General features: G+C 40.7%; 1 protein-coding gene across 3 annotated transcripts in view; it reads right to left on the reverse strand.

Moving 5' to 3' along the window:
* Positions 1–7,928, reverse strand: part of KCND3 (potassium voltage-gated channel subfamily D member 3) — a 270,870-nt gene extending 262,942 nt beyond the window's left edge. Inside the window, exon 1 of one of the 3 annotated variants that reach the window (XM_035122268.2) lies at positions 7,746–7,928. The gene's annotated coding sequence lies outside the window, so the exon portion shown is untranslated. Of the gene's footprint in view, positions 1–6,347; positions 7,280–7,308; positions 7,639–7,745 lie in introns of those variants that run through there. The other 2 variants (XM_060277148.1, XM_060277149.1) reach the window with 2 other exon arrangements.
* Between the last annotated feature and the right edge of the window lie 3,661 nt (positions 7,929–11,589).

Raw genomic sequence — 11,589 nt, forward strand, 5'->3', positions numbered from 1 at the left:
ATATGCAGCAATCAAATTTATTTTATTGTAAAACTACATGCAAATTATCTGATTAACAAATTATTCCAACGAGATATCAGGATGTAAAATGGAAGAACCTCACAAAATCAGAGGATTTTCTCTCTCCATTCACAGCTACCAGATTATTTTCCTAGAAAGAAGGAAGTTTCCTATACAGTACTTATTTTGATAAATTTTCTTCTTTGGCTTCACTCTACTTCAAAGAAGAGAAACTTACACTAATTATAGTAGACCAGCAGCTAAGCACCTCATTGTTCATTTTCTGGCAATGTTTTTACTTAACTTTGTATGTATACTGTAATTTCTCCACTGACAACTGTTGTGTTTTTTCTTGGTTACCTAAGTACATCAGAATGGTGCAGCATATTAGATATTAGACCACTGTAGTAGGCTAGACTGGGTTCTTGAAAGAATTGAAGTGTTTAAATTTCTGAAAACAGCTATTCTGAAAATGGTGTGTATATTGTGTACACATGAGTCATTCTTGATCTTGTGTGAACAAAGTGCACATTATATAAAAACACAACTCTTCAAAAAATGCCAATGAGGGTCTTTCTAACCAAAACAGCAAATAATATCCAACAACCAGCATGCCTTGGATGAAAATTCATTTTCTAAATCCAAAGAACTAGCTGTTAAAGGGAAGAAAAATGTACTTCACAATGTTGGTGAGCATCCCGATTTCACACTGATTTATGCCATACCCTTTGCATTCTTTACCTTTCTCATTCTTTGTATTTACTCTCAGGTCTCCAGTGTTTATTCAATTATTTAAGTATTTGCATGTCATTTTTCCACCTCACGAATTGCCATTAGAAATAGCTGCTTAAAACTTTTGAAATAAAGATAAAACATAAAAAGAAGGTAGGAAGAGGCCAGCCAACAGGCAGAACCAGTAAAATGGACATTATCATACAAGCTGATGAACAGTCAAATTCTATAAAATGGCAACATTTCTTTAAAAAAACCCACCCCAAAAAACAGAAGATTACAAAGGAAGCCATTAAAAGACTTGCTGAATAAACTAGCTCCAAGGATTAGTGTTCTGCTCTCCTATATAAGTGAATTGCCACCATTCATTCTTACAAAGAAATAAAATGCTGTGTTTGAGCACAGCCCCCAACCCCCAACCCCCAGTGCAGGGAATGAGTCATACTGCACCCTTTCAGAGTATTCAGAATACAAATCTGCTTTCCCCATATATCCTGCCAATCATAATGATGGACATTTTACTAGCTAGTATCCAAAGTTCACTATTGGAACTATCCTACAGTGATCCAGGACCTGGTATCTATCTGCCTGGATTGCTACAGTATGTTGTATGTGCGGCTGCCTTTCAAAGCACCCTGAAAACTGCAAAGTAACTGGTACTAGTTGTTAGGAACCATACCAGTGCTTTCTCATCTTCTCCAACATGCAGCCCATTTCTAGGTTCAAGTCAAAGAGCTGGCCTTTAATGCCCTCCATTGCTTGGGACCTTGGCATATGAAGAATCACCTCTTTGTACATGACTGTATCTAACCTTAAGATTATGTTCTGACCGCCCATGCCCTATCTGAATGATAGTTCAGTGTTTCAACATTCTTGGTTTTGAAGTTCTGTGGAACAGGGGCCTCAACTCAAACCCACACTAATCAGGGGTGAGGCAGATAATGTGTAATATAAATCATAATACAACAATCATCTGGAAGACTTAGGTATCAGTGTCACAGTGTGCACCTTCAGGGCAACTTTCTAGATTTTGAGAATGTACCCCACCTGAATCCACACACGGGGTGGGGGAAGCTAATACATAAACACATCATGGTATCTCCCTTGAAAGCTATCAGAGTGAGACTGATATGTCCATTCAGACACTATAATGTTTATTCATTTTATAAAAGTTATACACTGCTTGATAGTAAAAACTCAAAGCTGTTTATAAAAAAAAGAACAGGCTCCACCCTGTGTCCATTTTCAAGAGGGGCAGGGGTAATTGATGCCTTAAAAACAATAAAAATGCACAGGATAAATTCCCAAGAGTAATGATGTCAGAATTTTCAGATTTGCTTGGTAGTACACAGTAGTACACAGTGTCCCCACCACTACCACCATCCTGTTCAAAAGGCTAGCTTTAACACAGATGCAAGTTGGTTGATAATATTTTGGCCTTTTGTTCATTGACAGAACAAAGTCATAAATAGATCCCAATAAGTCAGTGCTGAAAGCTGCTTGCAATACTTTTGATGCCACTCACAGCTTTTGCCTGGGCATTTTACCGTAGCCCTACTGCATCTTTAGTTGCTGCCTTTTAATATTGTTTTATGATTGTACTTTATTGAGCTTTTATTGTATTTTATGGCCGTATGGCCATTTTTTGTTACCTTTATTGTTCACCACCCTTTGACGAAGTGCAGTTTATCGATATCTCAATTAATAAATGAAATGAAATAAACAGAAAGGTACAGAATACCATTATGTTGCTCTAGAAGGCAGTTACACGCACTGAGCTGAGAGTACAGGCAAACCCTGGCGAGAGGTCTGGCAAAGCATGCAATTCACTTTAATCCCTGCCAGAATTAGCATCTATGGACACAGAACAGGACTCAGAAGTCATAAATTTCTGAACCTACTGCAGATTCCCTGATTTAACATGAGACCAATTTTAATGGGAAACTCCAAGAAATAATCAAACCCTAATTTAAGTCAATTCCTAGGTTCACATTATTAGACTCAATGTCATTTCAGTATATTGGTCTATAATGCGCATGTCTATGAATAAAGGAGAGCAGTCAGGAGCTGGTGAAGCATGTACTTCATACACGGTTCTCCCCTGCTGATGGACAGATACTGATGATAGAACAGAATGTAAAACTTCCAACATTCTTCCACAACCAAAAATGAAAAGAAGAAAGGGCAGGAGATATGTTACTAACGAAGAATTTTGTGATGCTCACGAGCCTGAAATTCTGCAAAACGTACTGGGTTGTATCCCATAGTGCCCTTTGCCCTGATGGAATGCACTTCAATCCCCCCCCCAAAAAAAATGCTCTAGGGAGTTGGAGAGACCTTTGGATCAAAGAGCCTCACCAGTGCAAGGGAGACCATTGGCTACAATCCACTGTATTTGGTTCCCTGGTGAGTTTCTTCCTATGAGCAAAGAAATGTTACATTGAGACTTATATCAGAAGATGGTATGAGGGTATAATTATTGGAACCAGTTAAAGAACCCGAACGTAGAACCATCACATGATCAGCTATTTCCCCATGACATCAATGAAAGCCAATTATAAAAAAAATGTGTGATTTCCTATAAGTTACCCTCTTGATACATGACCACTTATTTTTAGTAGCTCTGCAGAAGACAACATTCAGGGATTGCATCAAACTACTCGGGGCTCACATGGCTAAGCAATTTTAATGGGAAAAGTAATATGAAACACAGGCTGCTCAACAGAGACATTTAGAGAATACTGGATGGGCATGGAACAATGCTGGATTTATGTGGTAATTGTGTGACTGAAACTGAGTTTTCCTCAAAATTACTTAGAGGCATCAGAATCTACAATTGCGTAATGTAGATCTTTGTTATAAATTCCAGCACTGTGTGCATGGCCACTCCACAATGTGCCAAAGGCACTCCTAATGTGTCCCATAAAGCATTACTTAAGACACTAATAGATCATAAATGGGTTACACATTTTAAAACCAATTTTTTAAAAAAGAAAAAGAGCCTTCTGGGTCTGTATGCTTACTCTGAAACTGTAAACTCTAGCTATCTGGACAAGAAATTAGAACATCTGAGTGAATTCGAAACATTATTTTGACATGTTATCACTTTGAGCACAATACGATGTATGTTTATTCAAAAGTAAGTCCTGCTGCATTCAATGGCACGTACTACCATTCCAAGAACATATGCATAGGACTGCAACCTTATCTATCAATTCCAGGAAGCGTAGACAATTTTCTGATAATGTACTGGCTATTGGCTCATGCTCCAACATATAAGTTACATTTCAGAAGTCAATAAGTATTATTATTGTTACTACTACTACTACTGTTATTGTTGTTGTTGTTGTTACAGGGTAGTATAATTCAGTTGCTTCCAGTAATTTTGGGAAGTATATTTTAGGATATCATTGATACTATGTGGAAGGGCCATAGCTCAGTGGTAGAGCATGTGCTTTACATGCAGAAGGTCCCAGGTTCAATTCCTGGCACCTCCAGGAAACCTTGAAGAGCTGCTGCCAGTCAGTGCAAACAGTTAGCTAGATTGACCAATGGTCTGAGCCAGTACAAGGCAGCTTCTTATGTTTCTAACAGTGCATTATTTCAATTTCTATTTGGGGTTGCTTTGAAGTGGGATAAAGATAGAATTGAAAAGGTAGCATGCAAAAGCATAAGATATATAATTGGTATGAAACATTGATCACTCGGTGTATCACTCAGTGTTTTATTACTCGGTAGTTTGCAGGTGAAGGGCTGTGAACGACTGCTGTTGAAAAGTTATATGCTTGAAGTAATGTGAGAGCAGAGGAAAAGCCTTGTTGGTGGTGTTTGATCTGTAATGGCTGTTTCACACATACAAGTCATTATGTGACACTGCAGTTATTGACCGTTCAACATTCACCCTTAGTTCCATTGACAGAACTTACTTCCAAGCGGGTGCAAAAACTATGTATTTGCATTGCCAACGAATGCCAATAAGGGAGCAAAGTTAATTAATTAATTAAATCCAACTGTTGATATTGATCTTTCCTAGACTCCACCCCCCCCAATAGTGAAAGTTTGAGAGGAAAGACTGCACACAGTATTTTATGTAGCTAATTTAGGAGCAACAGGTTTATGTGTGGAAAGGTATAGAAAAACCTCTCTTCACATACAGAAACACAAATGCAAATAGCATTTACAATAAGAGTATTGTGGGCCATGCAAAATCCATTTAGGAGCAAAGGGCATTCTGCAAAAGTGTCCCCCCCCCCCAACCATCACACACTGTAGAAGACAATTGTTCACTTGTTACCATTTCAATTAAACATATACAAACATGAATTGTAAACTCCACACTGGGGCAATACCTTTATTAGACCAACCAAAATGTCACAAAATAGTGACAAACTTTTGAGTTCACCAGATAAGATGTTACACAAAGTGGGCGTGTGATCGGGTTAGGAGATGGCAAAACTCAAAAAAGAACAGCAAAAAATTCCTCATCCCCTCGTTGCCTCCTTTGTGTAAGACATTTCCTGAGGAAGAGTTCTAGGCAACCCCCTTCTCACAATTTTAAATGGTTCTAATAAAGCATTGCGTAAATGTGTATTTTGAAGTGTTCAACCTCCCTCTTGAACCAACTGTTGTTTTTTAGACATTTTTTTTTATTCTAAGAAACTAAGCATATTACACACTAGACATAGATGTCTTGACAGTGTCTCTCACTTGGCAGCCTACTGATAGTATTTCAACTAGAGGAGGTTGTGTGCATGGAATGACCCTTTAGACTTAAACCAAATGTCAACAGACTGTGGAAGCAAACAGACTGTGTTTTCTCTAGGTAAGTGCCATGCCACCCAAAGGGTACAAAGAAGATGGTAAGCCAAGGCTTTTCTGCTTTCTCAAAAAGATCTGCTCTTTCCAGTCACTTCAGCCATCCTTCTGCATATAGAAATAAAGCTTGTTTGAGCTATGTCTTGCTTTATTGACAATGATTTTATTTTCACTTTGAAAATACAAATCCACACTCCTTTCTGGGATCAATAGTGCACTGGAGAAAAACTTTATAGAACCACATATTTATTCCTGTTCATTCAGGGGGAAAAGGAAATAAACGATGGACTTTCATCTCATTAACCTCTGACACCATATCAATATTTCTGGGTGTCACTGATCATCCCTTGTTAGACTTGTTTTAAGAAACTTATATTATCTGTAGAAGCAGATAAAGATAACTTCAAAGAGCAGGGAAGGCTGATAAACAGAATAATGGGAGTTTCATGGAATTATAAGAGCAGGGAGAAAAGCTGGTATTCTGAATACTAGTATTTCCTTTTTAAAAAGTCATTTTTATGTGGGTCAGGTTCCAGTTTCATTGATCTTTTCATTTAAAATGCAAACTATGCTCAGATGAGATTTCTACACCCTCTCTCAATTAGATCTCCTCCTCCTCCTTTCCCCATAGTAGATAATAAAACTTATTGCAAAAGATTTCCTCTCTTTTCTCTAGCAAATGTACTCAGTGAAAACAAATCTTAGAGCAACAGGATACAGACATGCAAACTTCATTAATCCAGCCTTGCCCCCACCCCCACACCAGCACCATGCATAATGCCAAATTAGCCAGAACGTACCTTGTTTTTTTTTAATCACCCACACAATAGATGGAAAACCACACATACAAAATGATCATGGAACAAATGAAGACCAGTCCTTTGGGCTGAATGTGAATCACCTTCCCTAAGTCGGAGCTCTCCACATGCAGTTTGGAGGAATCAGGCAATACCAGCAGAGGGAAAGTAGAGAAAGAGGTGACTAAACGGCTTATCTTGTTATTGCTGAGCCTGGTAAGCTCCTGAGTTGACAAGATGCACTTGCAACCATCCACCTTTAAGTCCAGCTTGGAGTTTTGCTCTTGCCTGATCAGTCCTATCCAAGCACTCCAACTTTCCCCTCATTTGCTGGTGAAGAATGGGGGACCAGAATGTCTCTCTTGGAAGGCAGCTAGGAAAGCAAGGTTCTGAAGGGAGAGGCTGTGTACATCAAGAGAGAGACAGTAATACATGAAGTTATTCATCTGCACGCATGGCTTTACATGGAAGGGCGATGTGACATGGGTGAGGAAACTAAGTTACCTGTTGGAGGCTCTCCACTTAGATAAGCAGGCACCGTTTCTCCGTTACGTCTTGCAGCCAAAGTTGGTGATGCCCATTTTTTTCTTCCTTTCTAAAAGAAAGCTTTTTCCTTCAGCTCCTATGCACCTCTATGCTTTCTCGTTCTCATCCCTTCTGTTTTCCATGTATGCACATCCCTCCCAACAAACATGTTGAAATTCTATACTGAATTACCTGTGAGTAAGTCCCATTGAACTCAATGGGGCTTACTCCTGAGTACCCACGTATAGGATTGCCCTGCGTCTTTCCTTCATCCCGTTTTGGGTCCAGTCCGATTTTGTATTTTGCCTTTCCACCTTTGCCTAAATCTCCAAATCCGAGCGCTCTTGCCTTTCGGAGTTAAAAGAAGCCTCAAGCAAGTGACTGGTGGGCTACAGCGGGGCTTAGTGACTTCGGTAAAGTAATACAAATGCATACATACATGGAATACAGGCGCTCAGCTGCTTTCCCGGCGTGCGTCATCTCATTCGGAGATTCAGATTATACTTAAGCAGTGTGTGTGTGTGTGTGTGTGTGTGTGTGTGTGTGTGTGTGTGTGTAGGAGTTCAGCGGAATGAGCTGATCTGTGCTTTGGAAGCAAAAGGAGAGAGAGGGGAGACAAAACGGCAGAGAAAGGGAAAGAGCGCCGAGGGAAAGAGAGAAAAGTGTTCCTTAGCATCTCATCTCTCTCTTTTTGGTCACAGTTCCCAAAAGCATCTACCGCCCAAAATTCAGGTAAGTACTTAAGAGGAGAGAGAAGCAGAAACTCGTGTTTCTGACGGGCTGCAAGGAAATTCATCTCCGCCCGCCGCGCCCCCTCCCTTTTTCTCTCCCCCACACGCAGACACACACGCACTCCTCGAGTGCTCCTTACTTTACCTCCTGGGCGAGGAGCTCCCTTGCCATGCCATGCCATCCTCTTCGCGGGTGCCCGTTCAGCAGCTGGGCTGAGGAGGTTGCCATCCAGATGCTGAAGGCGCTTACTCTAGCTGCTCGGACTGGGGAGGGCGGGTCCAGGGAGGAGGAGGAGGCGCTTGCCAGGGGCGCGCTTAGCCCATCAGCTCAGCAGGCGCACGGAGAAGGCGCAGGAGCTGGGTGTGCTGCTGATGCGAATGCGCGTGGACGTCGCCTCCCATCCTCCTGTTCCGCCGCCGTTTTTGGTTACCTCCCTGCCCGGTTCTCGTTCAGCAGACAGATGGCGCAGTCCCACCAGGCTTGCACCAGTCGCCGTGTGGCCAAGCCCTGAAGTCCACGCTCCACAAGTCCGCGGACGGGAGCGAGGGGCATTCAGCACCACGAAAACGGTGGACAGCTCCTCGCGTCCCACAAGCTTCCTTCCTCCGACGCTCCCGGCAAGTCCGCCTCGCGGCCGTTTCCTACCCGTTTCCTTTTCTCCAAAATGCCTGTTGCCATTTGGAAAGGGCCACACCGACGTGAGTGGATCTGCAGGAGCGATCGAGGAAACAGATCGAGATCTGCAAGCATAGATCGCTAGGCGGGTGTCTGGCTCTGGCCTTAATGGAGGAGTCCAAGTTCAGCGAGTAAAGCCTGAAGAGTCAGACACGACTAAACGACTAAACAACAACAAAGAACTCCCAGGCAAGAACATTCTGTCTCTCCTTCTAGACCAGGAGTGGGAAGCCTGTGGACATCGAGATATTACTGGACTCCAGCTCCCACCATCCGTACCCAGCATTGTCAATGGCCAGGGATGATGGGAGTTGCAGTACAACAAACATAAGGAGTGCCACAGGTTCCCCCAACCGTACTCTAGGGTATAAGCTGTTATCTGGGACAGGGAACATTTAGCAAAAAGTTTAATAGCATTTTCTGCAATTTTAAGACGAAAGCAACCACTTAGGGGGTTCATGTAGCTTCTTCCACACGCTAAAGGGGTTTTGAATTTTTGCATTGATATGGCAAAACAGCAACAGATGACTGTAGATGAGGAAAACCAAAGGAATAGCCTTTGAGATGCAGTGAAGAGGTTTGTGGCAGAGGTTTGCCAGACACTCACTTCTCACCAGCAGATGTCAGTCAAGATGAGGATACTCTTAGACGTTCTAGAAGGTAGTCTGCCTTCTTCTGCTCATATCAAAGTGACAGCTGCATGTATGATTGGATGGCAAATAATGGAGAAGCAACACTTCCTTGTCCTCTTGCCAAATTCAGAGCACTGGGTGAATTAATCATAGTCTACTGTGAAGAAGATGACAGTGCAAATGCACAGAACAAATTCTGCCCCTCCACATGCTGCAAGTCATTCACACAGTCAATCTGACATATCATGAGTTGTGGGTTGAGTGGATCTGTGCCACTTCTGCAACATTTAATTGATGGCTCTGATTAATCAATTAAAACCTTTATAACTGGCTGAAAAAAGGCAACTCTGATTCACTGGGCAACACATTTTCTTTCTTTTGTTTCCTTTTAAAAAGATTTTTTTTCCATGTAAGTACTTAGTGCTTGCCTTCTGCAGTTCTTATATCTTAAAGAATAATTCTCTCACACAATGGGAAATGCCTCTTCCACGATGGTGTTGCACCATTTAGAAGCAAATAAATAATTCTTCCCCTTCAAAGTGATTTTTTTTTTAAAAAATGCTAAATTATGTAGATTTAAATGATTCATTATTTGATATACTAATCAGTGTTTGGATGTGGAAACAGACTGGAAAAGGGCCAATAAACAGAAGCTGAAGATAAGATGGGAAGATTTTGGGTGGATTATTTGTATGACCAGGGAACTGATACTAATTCTCTGCTACAAAAATGAGAAATCACTGTCCTTCCTGATGACAATTCTCATCAGCTCCAGCCAACATAGTCAACATTTAGTCCTGTTGCACTATAAAGGGTCACATTCCCCTGGCATATTTGAGATGTGACTATCAGTACTGACGGCATCTCCAATAAACAATTTTTTTTAATAAAAAAACAAACCCATTAAATCTGACCTCTTTCTTCCACAACCAAAACCAGCATGGAATTAGCATTGCATTTAGCAGAGTGAGAAAGCTGGCACAGTGCAGAGAAGCATGCAGAAGATGTAGCATTTAATGTAAATAGGGTCCCCAGGGAATAGGGATTTCCTACTAAGAACTCCAATCACTTTCTCCATGACCTGAAGCAGTATGTGTGGTGGGGATGACTACCTATGCCAGATGTTATGGGACTCCAATTCCCATCAGTCCCAGCCACATGGCTAGTTCTCAGGAATGGTGGGAGCTGCCGTTCTACAACATCAGGAGAACAACAGATTCCCCATCTATGTTTCTAATATCTGCAAATACAAAAAAAAACCATGTATTTCTTCCTGAACTTCTTTACTTTCATGGGCAAGAGAGGTTCTATAAGAAATCTAAGAGCCCTAGGAAAGTTGTGCAATAATCAGAGGACTAGTATTTTTTAAAAAATAAATCAGATAACGGAAGAATTTACACTTGCAGACTAATATGAAAAATAATTGTAGCAAGAAAGTAGAAGTTAATAACACGTTGATAAACATATACCATTTCTCTAAAATTGTGTCTGTATGTAATAATGAGTAACTTCTTATAAAATGAGCTGGCTTTGTTGATAAAACTATTCTTTATTTTCATAAGGGACAAATGGAATTTCCCAGCATTTGGCTATATATATCCTGGCAACTACCAGTAAATTAAAAATTACTTTTAGGCAGTGCTTTTTTCTGGGGGCACTCAAGCGTACACAGTACTGGCACCTTTTTTTCCTAGAAGAAAAGTACTGCTTTTAGGCCCACAAGTTCTGTTTCATTCTTTAGGTATCTGAATAAGATTTTCTTAGGAAGTGTGACATTCTGTAATTTGAAACATCAGAGATAAGATTTCTTTCAAGACTTCATTTATATTCGGACATGATGAACAGAATACAAAGAGTGGCACCTCAACACATATTAAATAGTGTTAAACACCATTGGTAAATAATTTTTTAAAATACATTTTTCTTTATATTAGCACCAATTACATTCCAAGGTCAAAGGATTGCTACCTTGGTGGTCACATTGAGACCATTACCATTGAATTGGATTAAAAAAAGGAGAAAGGAGAAAGTAATGGTGCAGATGAGCTAGTGATAGACAGTGGTCCAAAGAGAGCAAGAAAAAGAAAAGGTCAAATAAAATAGGTGTCTCCAGAGTAGGGTAGCAATTTATACTACTTTACAGGGGAGAGTCCCTTATCGGAGTGGCTGTCAGAGGATAGTCCTCTGTTTGAAGCCATTCAAATGTCTGTCTTGTCCAAATACTGTTTAAAGGTAAAAAGAAAAAGAAAAACCCTAAGAAGGGAGAACAAGAGTCTTGAAGCTGCTCAAGAATAGTTGGCAACTGGGCAGCAGACTGAATAGGAACACTGGTCATTTGGGCACAGTCATAGTCCTCCCCTTTCTCTTTAAATTATAGGAACAGCTTCTAAATAGGCATCTATATATATAGAAAATAACATGTGAATTTCATGCAAATACTGCTTGGTGTATCTGCTTTTCTTGCAATGACCGACCACTCTAGTCCAGAACCAGCTGGTTGGGAAAGGAATATTGGTCTAGCAGTCAAACACACACACACACACACACACACACACACACACACACACACATTTTGAAGTCAGTGTGCTAGCTATCAAATGTTTCTCACAATCTTCTGTAGAAACATTCACTTTTCTAGAGCCGCCTTCTATTGCTAGCAGTGAGAGCACACTGTTGAAATA

This window comes from Zootoca vivipara, chromosome 7 (genome assembly GCF_963506605.1).
Source record: "Zootoca vivipara chromosome 7, rZooViv1.1, whole genome shotgun sequence".
Classification (NCBI taxonomy): domain Eukaryota; kingdom Metazoa; phylum Chordata; class Lepidosauria; order Squamata; family Lacertidae; genus Zootoca; species Zootoca vivipara.